General features: G+C 39.1%; 1 long non-coding RNA gene across 1 annotated transcript; it reads left to right on the top strand.

Annotated features, from left to right (window-relative positions):
• Positions 1-5,091: 5,091 nt before the first annotated feature.
• LOC121675608 lies at positions 5,092-13,156 on the top strand. The gene is made up of 4 exons (XR_006020133.1): positions 5,092-5,181; positions 8,040-8,115; positions 9,418-9,527; positions 13,028-13,156. It is a non-coding gene; the product is annotated as an uncharacterized LOC121675608 (long non-coding RNA).
• The last annotated feature ends 293 nt before the right edge of the window (positions 13,157-13,449 follow it).

Genomic DNA, 13,449 nt, shown 5'->3' with positions numbered 1-13,449 from the left:
TGGAGATAGAGCGCTGTACCTTCTGCTCCAAACACATAGGCTCCTACTGTCAGGGCTGGTATCGTGTTGAGAGCATGGGGAGACTATGCAAATTGGATAACATAATGCTGCTCATATGGGAGCTGACTGAGCTAATTCCCACATTAATCCTGTGAGCGAGTGCAGTATGAACAAGACGCTCACCCCAAGGCGGGCTTAGTCCAAGCCATGTGTTCCCACCACTGAGACAAGCTGTGGCTGCTCTCCAGGTAATCAACTGGACTCCCCAGACCTCACTAAAAGGTGCACCAGCCACCTGAGCATTTTCCATTATCTTGGAAGTGTTGAGTAATCTGCGAGGAATCCACTGACGAAAAGTTTAACATTTAACATCAACTCTGCGTCTTTCCAACTTTGCTAGAATTTGGATCACACGGTTAGCAAGAAGGTCATGTTGGGCTTGCTTTTGTCACAGTAATCATTTCACCTGTCTGGCAAAACAACAATAGATTGATGCAGCTTTCTTAGAGTGACAGAATGTGAGAAATAGCACTGTTTCCCTGTTTGATGTTCAGGAACCATTCCAGGATCATCGGGTGAGAAAGAAACTACTACTGAGTCAGGCAGCTGATGACAGCTGTAAACCCCTTTCAGCTGAAACTATTCTATTCTATCCTATCCTATCCCATCCCAATCCAATCCAATCCAATGCACTCTATCATAATGATGATGTTTAACCAGAGATTTTTCATTTATGGGGGATTTCTCTCATGTAGGAATTTAAACATGAATTGAAAGAGATGATGCACAGAGGCTATGCAAACTTACTTTGATTCCTACTGAAATACTTTATGTAGGATTTAGATGGTTTCTAAAATGTTTCTGAATGACTTTGCTCTTTTTATTTGGGCTGAATATTTCCTGTTTTGATGTCTTTCCCTTTTAGAAAATACTGATTTTAGAAAAAAGGTGTGTTCCTCCAAATCATACAGATTTTATCACAATTTTTAACCAAAATTCCAAAGTGATTTTTTTTCTTTTCAAGTACAAATTTTTTCAACGTTTTCTTACTTATTTTCATTGTTATTATTTACGTTATGGTATAAGATTAAAAAAAAGGAAATATAAAATATCACCATGAAATACTTGATAATGTCAAAACAAGGTCCATCATTGCATGGACTTCTGCAATAAAATTTTTTGATTCTACTTCCATGGGAAATATCAACATGTATTTTAAGTTAGATGCATAATAGGTGCTGTCCATCAGTTTTCCCATATGTTTTTCTCTTCAGGTTTTTCAGACTTGAATATGATATAAAGAAAACCAATACACATACAGTTTCTGCTTTCTCTTTCCACTGAGTTCAGTTTATGTACAGATGTGTGTTTCAGGATTTTTGGTCTTATTGCTTGACTGAGAATCGAAATCAATTGCTTGGCTCAGCTTTAATCTGCTTGTTTGAAGTCTTGAGGTTGTGAGGGTGAGCACTAGTATTAGTAGGGTAACTGATAAGTAAATTGAAGGAATCAAGTTTTTTATTATTTAGAGGAGATTTATATTAATAATGTCATTCATTTCAATGAATGCTAGTCTGGATCTGGAACATGACTGTTATGACCTGGCCCTGAAGGCAAAGGGGCTGAAGTTCTTATTAATAGATTCTCTTGGGGCAGATTAGAGTGAAATGACACTAAATCACTGGTGTTTATATATTTGTATGTAGGGTTTATTTGGTTGCAATAGAAATGAGGTATTTGGCAGTTTTGGTTATTATTATCTATAGTAATATAGCAGTAAAAAGCATTTCAGACTTCAACTGAAATGCTTTTGCTGATGTTGACTGTAGAGAAAAGGATCACAGAAGGCATTTTAGTACTATGTTGCAAAAGGCCTTTTAGAGGAATATTGCAATTACTGCAAAAAAGAGGAATGCACATGCAGAAAGGCACTGGAAAATCTGGATATCCAAATCTGGATATTCATTCTTTAACCCTGGTTTGCTGTAATTTATTATTGTGGCATTTCTTTCTTTCTTTCTTTCTTAAGAAGTCAGAACTTTTAAGGAATTCTCTTAACTATTCACAAAAAAAAATCAGCAAATCACTTTAGCCCTTCAGAAAATGTCAGTGTAATTAATAGCATTGTTTTCCATGTCTGAACTGAGTTTTGAGTATTGGTTATGTATGCAACAATGAATACATGAATGGATAGTATCAACTTGCTCTAATGGAGCACCAGAAATGGGAAAAGATACACCACAAAAGCATAATTAAAATGGTTTAGGAAGAAAGCAAAATTTCCAAAGATCTTGCAGGATATAAGAGGCAAAATATTATTGAACCTACTACCTTCAATCTACTGTTGAACATAAATGGTAGGAAGACACATCAATGGGACTTTACTCTGAAGTAAATCTAATCTTCACTTGGATAGCAATTAATATATTTGCCAGTAAATGTGCTAAGTCCAACTGTCTGGGAGAGAAGTCACCCGTGTGAACTGCACCAATCTATAGAGGCCAAGAATGTTTTCACTGAGCTGAGATGCATCTTCCTTTTAGTGAAGCTCTTATAAAGCCAGTCCTGAAGGCCATCCTTACATAGCCCCTGTGGTCAAGGGTAACACCTCAGTGGCTGAGGATGTAAAATCATTAATGCTGTTTAGGAATACATATTTGTATTCATTCTAGACATCATGACCCTACTGGCAAGGCTCATAAATTGGAAATTCTGAGCCTGAGATCTCCTCCTTACTCCAGAAGCATTGAAATGCCAACCTGTAATTCATGTTCTCAAGGACCAGTGCTTTCCTTGGTTGTGTGTATGCTCATGTAGGCATCATGAAGGTGTTTGAGTATAAAAGAGAAAGGAATTTGGTTCTCAACTTAGCACTTGTGTTTCTCCTGGGGTAATGAGTTACCTGTTTTGTGGTACCATCACAGTTTCCAGCATCAGTTCACTGCATTAATTTCAGGCACAGACTCAATTTTCCTCAGATTTGCTACAGCTTTACTCTCTCCCTCCTCTAAATTTTATTATATTGTCTTGAGATGTAATTTGAGAGTTTTTGCTGTCTTTGATTTCCTATTATGTACACTGTGGGAGAAACCGAACTAATCATGGCATAGTCAAACCTGCAAAGAGGAAATTTACTTTGGTAAAATAAACTGAGACACAGACTTATGGCACATGTAACAAGTAAAACAAGGACATAATCTACAGTTGCTAATGAATTGTGTCATAGGGATGTACAACTTGAAAAATGAACACCTAAGTGGTGAGCTGTCTTTCTCTGTCCCAGCACTGCTTTGGTGGTATGATGCATATTTCTGGAGGACATGCAGATGAGATTAAATAGCACACAGCTTTTTAGCCTGCATTCTGAACATCATGCACTTTTCTGGACATAAGACAGATGGGAATATAGATCTTGTGCAAGCTTTAAAAAAAATGTTTCTTAAATGATTTTCATCTCTATAGCTATAAGGGAGGTTTCCCATATCAAGATGAAGATTTCTGAGGATGAAATATTTGACTTATGGCCCAATTTCAAAATATAGAGATTTCTGTAAATTATTGTGGTGTAGGAGAGGAATGACATTGATCATCTGTTGTTCAATTTAGTTTTAATTTTTCTGATGAATGAATGTTGAAAAAGACCTTAGTTAATTTTTATGTGTCAGCATTCCAGTAAAATGCTGATGTGGGTTTCTCCAGTACCTATTGATTTGGATAAGGTTGGGGTTGGATGTACCAAAATGATATCTATATTTATATTTTAATTATAGGGGGGGAAGAGAATTCAAGATCTATATTTTCCACAGCTGGCAAAGCACAGATTATTTTTAAAACACCTGGTTTGAACAGGGTTTATTCTTGAACAGGGTGTATATGAGCAGGACTAATTTTGTTCCCAAATCAGGGGGGACAATCCAGCATAGCATGTTTACAGTGTGTTTAATCCTATTTTGCTACCTGAAAAAGGTCTCTGGTTATATATTTATGCCTGATCCTGCACCACTGCCCAGACCAAATAAACCAAGCATCTTTCCAAGGCCAAGTCTTCCAGTTCTTTAAGAATACCTATGAGCTGGTGACCTGGCTAGGAAAGAACACACCAAAACAGAAGGGTTGCTTCTACCTGCAAGGAACATCCTTGTTCCTACCAGAGTTTTGCTCCTGGGAAGCAAAATGCCAGCAGAACATCACTGTCTCTCTTTGACTGTTACTTGCCCTTAGGTGCCTCAGAAGTCAAAGTTTTTAGGACATAGACTGTTTATAAACTTATATATTCCCCACATATTTTATTGTACATACAAAGGAGAAATAAAACATGTATTTGTTTTGCTTTTGTTTGCTGGCTTTGGAAAGTGGAAAGTCTAATGTGTCTAAGAACTAATTTTTCATGTTACATTCTCTTTATTTTTGGTCGGCATGAATGAAAAGCTTCTCACTCAATCTGCATTTTGTATAATATTTTACTCACCTGTAGGTACCCAATTTCAACTTTGCTACAGGGCTTCTTTGTTTCTCACATAACTAACCACACAAAATTATTTTTAAATTTATTTCATATTAGTCCAAATTCAGTGCACTAAGGGATAAACAGTAGACAAGGAAACTTGAGGACATTCTGGACCCTCTGTCAGTTCTGACTACACCATGATCCACTAACTGAATGAGCCAGTTCAGCCAGGGAGTAACACTTGCCAAAGCGGGTAGGGATTTCCAAATCTAGGCCACACTTCCCTGCAATTATTTTTCTTTATAATTTTATTTGAACTTTTTAGCTTCAAGACTACTCTCCTAGCAGAAAAGCAATGGGTATCGTTATTATATATTTCCATGGCTTGTCAATCATAGGATGTTTTCCAATCCTATTATGTTTTGCTTGTAATGAGACAATGGCAATGTTTTGTTTTAGATGTACTAGAAATTATAATGGAGAAAGAAAATGGAGCTGATCTGTTTAATGGGGATGAGAAGTTATTTTCTTCCTAGTTTCTTATTACTCTACTTCTTAATTCCTGGCAGCATTGCATTAATGTTAAGCACTGGTCCCCAGCACCAAGTGGCAATTTATCATCTATTTTGGCAGGCTTCCTGCTTCATCCTGCACCTGCCTCCTTGAAAGAAAACAAGACATCAGATACTTATTCAAATAATGCAGTAGCTGATCAGCAGAGTATCTACACAATGGTAAGTTATCCATGATAAAAGGACAACTTTTTCATGCATTATATGTGACATATGTGTCCTTTCTCTTAAGATTTATGACATTCATGACGGTTACTATTGTTACTATAATCAAATCTTTTACAGCCTAGCTGCAAAGGTTCAACTTATTGTCAATAGATTTCTATATGAGTCAATCATGCAATTTCATAAATGCTTTGAAACACCTGCACTCTCCTTGGAAGTGCAGAAATAGCAGTATCATGATCTCATCTTTCAAGTCATGAAACTGCTATGTCTCAGTAATTCCCTATTGGCAAACAAAGTGGGAGACAAATCAAAACTATATGTTCATTTGCATTTGCTCCACCTGATACATACCTCTGTTACATATATACATGTGTATACATTTATATATGTATTTGCACCCACATATATAAATGTCGGTGTGTGTATACATAAACCTTCTGAAGAACCGATTATGGCCTTAAAGTACAAATAAAGATGATATCAAAGGAAAGCTGTATCTATGAGTCAGAATGTGAAGAGAATGGCAGGAACTATTAATAAAAAGGATACATAAAAGCTTATTCACATATATGAAAGGAAAGGTCACTTTACAAGCTTCACTGGAAACAAAATGCATAACTGCTAGAATGCAGGATGTCATGTTCCTGCTGGCGTGGGAAGGGGGTTCTTTGCTTAAAGCATTAATTAGCTCGAGGTGTGGAAACCAGTTCTCTGTGGTGCCACTGATCCCCTGGGACTGTCTTCTGGCTTCTCTGAGCCTCACTTCCCATCTGTAAAATAGTTAAATGTAGCCCTTCCCTCTGCATTGTCTGTATGTGTAGCTATCAAGGACACACACAGGCACCAGTTAGCTCCTTGTATTTGGCCCAGACCATTTAAAATATTAGAACAATGCAGCTGCATATGGCAACATGGTGATTGATAAAGCCAGCTTATGTTCCATTAAGGAATACTTTATTATCTATGATTGTTAGGAATCCATATCAACAACCCACTCTGTCAGGAGCTGTAACTAAGGATAATTCTTTCTTGAGAGCTCTCATTTTAATGAGAAAAACAAAGAGGGGGTAGAAACACTCAGTGGAAATGGAGCAATTAAAGAAAAGTGGCAAGAGTATGAGGATATGTATGTACACAAGTGGTGCAGGTGAAGAGATACCCTATAGAAGTACATTGTACAGTGAAGATGTACCATGCAGAGCTGCTCAAATAATTAAAAGACAAAATGCTTCTTCCGGGTACCCATCTAAGGGGAGGAACTTGAACTTAGGAATCTCTGCGTCAGGCAAATGCCCTGGGGTTGGGAAATGTCCATCTCCCTCTTCTCAGAGTTGTTGCAGTCAGACATAAAATTTTTGAATGTGGCAACAGAGAAGGACTACAATGGTGACAACAAAGTACTTTAAGGTAAGCTGTTTATTTAAAGCTCATGTTGTGAAGGATTTTAGCACAGAGCATCACATTTGCCTACTGAAATGCCATCTGCAAGAGCCGTTTGATCTAGAGGCTAGATCTGATCTCTGTCTCTTAAAGAATTCTCCATATTGACATTCTGATTAGGAATTTCCTTTTTTTTTCCCATAGCCTGGTCTACAGCTGAGGTCCTGTTTTATTTTCTGCTCAAAATGAAGGTTTTCTAGTTGTCTGCAGAACCAGTTCTATAGCTGACACATAAATGGGTTTCTAATTTGTCGTAGAGTGCTGAGCATTAGAAATATTTGCTACCTCCTGAAGATGTGCAGCTTTGGTTCTGCCTTTATCCCTAGGGTTGGGAGAGGTTGCCTGTATATTTGGCAGGCTTCTTGGAAGATTTTTTCCTGTTGTAGTGCTTGCAGTGGTGCAAACAGCAATGCCAAAAAGCTGGTGGAGGGCTGTCTTGCTGTTGCAATACGAGGGCTCTGGTGGTATGTCGAATACAAGCCTTTTTATTGCTACTCCGTCCTGTCTAGCAAATTGGTTTTCCTTCTTTCAGGCTAGAATTTTGCTACATTTATATGACCTTGACATTTGATAGAGGCCACTCTTCCCTCCAAGACAGCAGAAAAGGAGGAGAAAACCAAAGCATGCTGATCACAGTAACAGTGCTCCTAGCTTCTGAAACCATGCTTTAAAAAGAGCCAAGACCAAGTTCTGTGGGCTTCTGGAAGCTGGCAGACAGCACCAATATAATACTTAGACAGAACCACCAAATTTCAAAGGTCTCCTGGGTTATAATGGCTGGGTTTTTAAACGTTCTCCTGTTCTTGCCATAGTGCTGGTGCAGCTCAGTAACTATGGGCAGGTTCGGTAGCAAAGGTTTTCTATAGCCTTTAGTATCATCCCCCCCCCCACATGAGAGTCATTTGCTCCTCACAGAGTGACCTAGGACTGTGTTGCTCTTGCTCAGCACTTCACAGCTGGGCTGGGCTGGGAAGATGACTCTGGCTGTTGGACCTCAGAGTCAAGGAGAAAAATCTACTGGAAATGCACATGGACTTTTTTTTTTCTGCCATACTGTATATATGGCTATTTCATTTCTCAAGTTTCCTTATGTGTTTGGATACCCTAATGTTCCTAATGAGTCCTCATGTGCAACTGCTTAGTAAATACCAACCTTAATGCTTGTGACTTAGAAGCTTTGTTCAGTAGCCACAAAGGCAGAATAAATGCATGAGGCTTTGTGTATCTGGTTGCTTGGCCAAGTTGCCTTACTTAGCAAATGCAAAGATATTAAATTTCTATTCAGATGATTAAAAAAAAAGCTTTTTCATGTTTTACCGCATGACTTGCTCTGTTTACGGTGCATTAGGTGTTTACTATAGTGATAGAAAAATGGCACCTTCCTCATCTCCCTCTCTTCTCCTTTGTAACAGATGTTTCCTCAGAAAGACTTGCTGATCACCTGTATCTCCAACAGCATCTAACAATATTTCATTAAAAGAAAAAAAGGTGATGTGTATGCTCGCCTTTATTTTGTTAAGTTTTGATTTCTAAAGGTAACAGCTAGTGTCAGGTTTCTCAAATGGCTCCTTCTATTTCTTGTTTTCAATTGAAACTGTGTGCTGTGTCAGCAAAACCCACAGCTCGCTGCCACATTCTCTTTTGTGTGGCAGTCGTTTGACACATGAAACTGGCAGCTGCTCTTAAAGGACCCTGCAAATTAACTGTATTAAAGATAAAAAACATGGAGGGGTCCTTTTTCACAACGATGGGAAGCTTTCTTAACTACATTTAATTCAGGAGCAAACCTTTACTGCCATAATTAAAAAGAGGAAAGAAATAAGAGAGTGTGTTACATGCAACAGGACTGCTAACACCGAAGAGACGGGATGAGATGGGATCAGAACAGCCCATGGAGGGGCTATAGGCTCAGGTCTTCCAACAATTATCCTGATACCTGAGCTGTAGTTGTGTGAACTTTTTGACTGCTAGCAACATTGTTCTCTGCCTGCTGTCACTGGAGATATTTGTGTTGTGTTTGGCTCTTACATATAATTGTCATCAAGGTGAGAGCCTCTGGTGTGATGATGCTGCAAACAGTCTTGGAGCCCTTGGAGCACTCCTGTTTTTCAGTGAAGTTGCACACGACCTGTGGGCCTGCATGGTCTATAAACAGATGCAATCTGTGCAATGCACTGAACCGGAAAGACTGAAATAGAACCTAGCAATCAGCACCTGAAAAATTATTTTGTTGGTGTTTTCAAACCCCAAATTTATCCAAAATCGGGAAAAGTAACTTTCAATTATTTGGGCAATTTTAGGGTGGGAAGTTTTTCTTTATCTGAGGAGAAAGAAAAGACCCCATAAAATGAATCAGGCAGGGTCCTTCTTTTGGGATGGGGTTTTTAAAGTATAAAGTACAGCATTTTACAATTGAGTTTCTGTGAGGAAAACTCACCCTGGTTTAAGTCAGTGCTAGCCCAATCTGTGCTTCAAGAATCCATGGGAAGTAAGGTGAGACAGCATGGCCAGAGGAAAGGAAGCAACCTGAACATCATTTTTCAGAGGAGAATAGGCAAACCCAAAGAATGAGTACCTGGGAGTCAAACTACCACTAGGAAGTTATGGCTGCCCATTCCCACTGTAAAAGCTTCCCATTGTAAGAACATCCAGTCTTTTCCTCTGTGCTTAGAGCCGGTCCAGACTATCACAGATGGTGAGAAGAACTTCCTTAGTTCAAAACAAAAAGAGCTGCAAGGTCCTCAAAGCTTCCTAAGGGCTTGACTACTGCCAATCTGTTTCACCCTGCAGATTTGCATCTTTCACTGGATTGGTGGGCAATGGCCAGAGCTTCAAAGCAGCAGCTGTCATGTGGCCAGAACCACAGATGTTCAGAACTCACAGTGGTAAATGCACTTAAGGTAAGTGTCCTTCCTTAAGAAATTGCAGATCAAAGTGAAAGTTTAGATAAATATTACAGATTTTGAGTGAAAGTGAGAGAAGGCAGAGAATTCGTTGCTATATTTTGCATTGTCTTTAGAAAGTGTTCCAGCCCACTGAATTAAAGCCTAAGGAGGATAAAAGCCTTGTGATGTGTTTCTTCATAACATTTAAAAATGTTAAAGATCCATAATAAATTTTTTAAAATATGTATGAGAATTTGTCCCTATCCTACTGATCTTCTCCTGCAAAAGATATTGCTTCAATTACTTTATGAGCTGGACCCATAATTTTGATAAATATTTACTGAACCAGTGTTCTATCAGAAATCAGAGAACTTAAGGGGTTTAGTTCCTCAGGTTCCCAGCAGTCTCTCATTTTAGCATGTATGGAACATACATCTTTCATCAGGAGTACATAAAGTGGTTTGTTAATTTGTAGCAGGAGATTTTTGTCAAACTTACATATTTAACTTGGCACTGTCATATGAATGATGCCAACTGTACAGCATTCAATTGGAAAATGCCTGCCAAAGGTCTGTTTCATGAGTGAAGCTTGCAACTGTGACATGGAGTTATATCAGGGAAGATTTAGGTTAGCTATTAGGAAAAGGGTTTTCACCTGGGAGGTGTCTGGGCACTGGAACAGGCTTCCCAGGTCAGTGGTCACAGTACCAAGCCTGAGAGAACCCAAAAAATATTTTGGACAATGCTTTCAGGCACATGGTGTGACTCTTGGTGTGTCCTGTGCAAGGCCAGGAGTTGGACTCAATGAGCCTTGTGGGCCCCTACAATTCAGGATGTTCTATGATTCTAAGTATTGGGCAAAGCCAAGATGTTCTTATAAAAGACTTTACACTTGCAAGGGAAAGAGGAAAAATAGTGTGGCCCCTCCTGAGATCCCAGCAAAACTTCTCTCCCTGTAGTATGAGCAGCACCAACCCTGGGGCAGGAGGAATGTGTGTGTCTGGGTAGATGTCAAAGGACTGACAACCTTTACACACTGGAAAAGGAAAATACTTGGATTTGGGGCTATGTTGTCTTCCACACAAAGGTCCAAATGTAGCCCAAGAGAAAACCCTGTGAGACATTTCAGGTAGTGTCAACAGGAAGTATCAGCCTGGAAGGCTCTGAGTGTCTGGAACAAGAAGAAACTGGGTTAAACCATAAACAGGACCAGAACGTCTAAGCAGAGCTCCGTGGAACATGTCAAGTGACCTGTTATCATTAAACAGGAGGGTTTGTGACTTGGACTGTCATGTCCATATCAGGTGAGGGTCAGTGACATGAGAGCAACATGTTTCATCAGAACTCTGAAAATAACTACTTGTTCTTTTCCCAGAAATATCTGAGAGGGTGCTGCCTTCCTATCCTGAGCAGGCTTGAAAATCAGTTTTTGAAGCTGAAGCAGTCCCTTAAAAGAGTGATTCCACTGTGTGTTGAGATATAAAAGTTCTAAATTCTGGCTGGTTTTTTCAGTTAAAGACAGTGTAGTGATTTTTTTTTTTTGTTTCTCACTGATGGAATTGCAGGAGGAATGTGCAATATGCAGGTTCGGTCTCATCCAGAAGCAATGCAAATCAACAATTTTTTCTTTGTCTTCAGTGGTCTTTTATCTGGCCATTTGTGCTTTTTGGAAAATGATAAATAGATTAAATGAGTCATACAAATGAACATAATTAAAGTTTATATTGGCTTTGGTGCACTAATATCTGAAGTAACCATGCAAATCACAAACCAGATATTCAACTGTAATATCAACATATGAACAATTTTGAAATCTGAAAATATTTGGTGAAAGCATTTGTGATTTTATTTGAATAATTTATAAGTTATGTACTTTGCTATTCTGCCCACAGTTGTCCAAGTAGAAGTGCAGGTGAAGCTGATCAAATATATTGCTAACTGCAGATTACTCTTTCAGTAATTTTAAATGAGGCCAGCAACTATTACATGCTTTTATTTAGGAATAGAAAAAAAAGCAGGAGCCCTCCGGTGGTCAAAATACACCTCTCCAGCTAAGTCATATTCCCTTTAATGCTAAACAATTCAGCTGTTGAAAGGCTTTATTCTAGTTAATTAATTGCAAGCTATTTTAAAGATATATTTAAATTAATAACACTTCTGCTATCTTTCAAACGAATTGTTTTAAAAATTTCCACGTCAAAATCAAGAAAAGCAATCAGCACCAGAAACAAATAAATTAAACAAAGGTAGAAAAAGAGATTCTCTGAATTCTCAGTGTTGTGGGCTACACATCCTGCCTGGGCATGAAGAGAGTCTAACATAAGCAGAACAAGCTCCAGGTTATGTTCTCTGTAGGTATACGTGTCCCACTGTGGTGGGGTCTCATCCATGCCCAGAGACCTCACATATTGCACAAAGCAAATAACTACTGATAACAGTACTTTGGTGTATATTTGATGCTGAAATGAATGACTACACCTGGGGCAGTGTGGCTGTGAACTGGGGCTCTGGTTCTCTGGAAATAAGGGCTAGTTTTAGTATTTAGGAATATATTTTATACTTCTCCATTACTGGAGTGTTTTTTAAGCTGTAAAGAGAGAGGGGAAAAAAAAGATGCCTCTGCAAATTGTGTGTATCATGGCTATAAAACAAGACTCAGTAAAAGTGGTTTCCTACCCATGGTAACAAAATGAAGTTACAGGCAGCTTGGTTTCCAAAATCAGAGCTCCCAGAGGGTTTATATCAACACTGTATTAGGGTTAGTTCTTCTCACTGTAGCAGTCTGATACCTAACACACCTGTGAGGGAGGTAACGGGCACAGACATTGCAGCAGAACCCATATAAACCATCATTTTGCTTAGGATTGGTGGGCAGAAGTGAAGCGGAAGCATTGCAGCTGGGTGTCTTTGCTCTCCTGCTCATACATGGCTGTGAGTACAAGGCTGATCCCCCAGGAGTGCTAATACAGTCTCTTCTGGCACTCACTGGCACTGTGTGGGCATAAGCCAGCTGCAGTTTGGAAGCCCTCCTCCTTCATTTCTGCCTTTGAACATGGCTGGTCTGCTTGATGACCATCCCCTGGGTCGGACACTCCTGGAGCAGAGTCTCGAAGTGCCCTTGCAGCCTGGCCCTCCTCTGCTGAGTGTTTCCACATGCACAGCTTGCTGCCTCATGGATCATTCCCAGTGTAGGCACTCACATGCCAGTCCACAGCTGGGGCACTCAGCACTTTGTGCTTCTAAATCTTCAGTTTTAGTGTCCTTACGTGTAGTGCAGTGTCTCCATAGCACAGCCTTATATAACCACTAAGAGGTGTGACAATGGGCACGGTGTGTCTGATTTATAATACTGAAATCAGTGTAAAAGATCTGGCTTTCTACATTAGGGTGGGGCTTTCTACATTAGGGTGGGACTTTCTGACAAAGCTGTGAATATTCTTCTGTACCAGAAGATAATTGCAAGATTTTGTGTGCTTCTAAAGGAAAATTGCTTCTCGTTATGTTTTTATTTGCAGCCTTCTGGAATAAAATCACCAAGTACCCTCAAAATTGCTTTCTCTACTCCCGAAATGTGTTGAAATGAGTGGTTGGGAATAAAAATATCAGAATCTGCTTTGGTTAAAGGTTGCTGCTGGCTCTCCCAGTTACTGGGTAAGTAGGAAGCAGAAGCAAGTATACAGTTAATTACATACGTGTTAACTGCAGACTGAAGAAGACATGAATTTTGCAATTGTATGGGAAAACACAGAAACAGGTGGTTCTCTGGACTGGGTTTTTTTCTCTACAAAACAAAAAAAATAATTTTCATGTGGTCCTGTAAGAGTCTGTCTGTGAGCTGTTCTAAGTATTTTAACACTGGACATACTCCCTTCAGCAAGTGCTGTAATAGTCCACATAATATTGAATTATTATAAATTCAGAGTTAATTTTAATGTTA

The sequence above is a fragment of the Corvus kubaryi genome, unplaced genomic scaffold, assembly GCF_017639235.1.
Source record: "Corvus kubaryi isolate FWS band 111438036 unplaced genomic scaffold, C.kubaryi_AGA036_p1.0 74, whole genome shotgun sequence".
NCBI classification, from domain to species: Eukaryota; Metazoa; Chordata; class Aves; order Passeriformes; family Corvidae; genus Corvus; species Corvus kubaryi.
The sequence above is the reverse complement of the archived record's forward strand: the minus strand, read 5'-3'. Positions and strand labels throughout refer to the sequence as shown.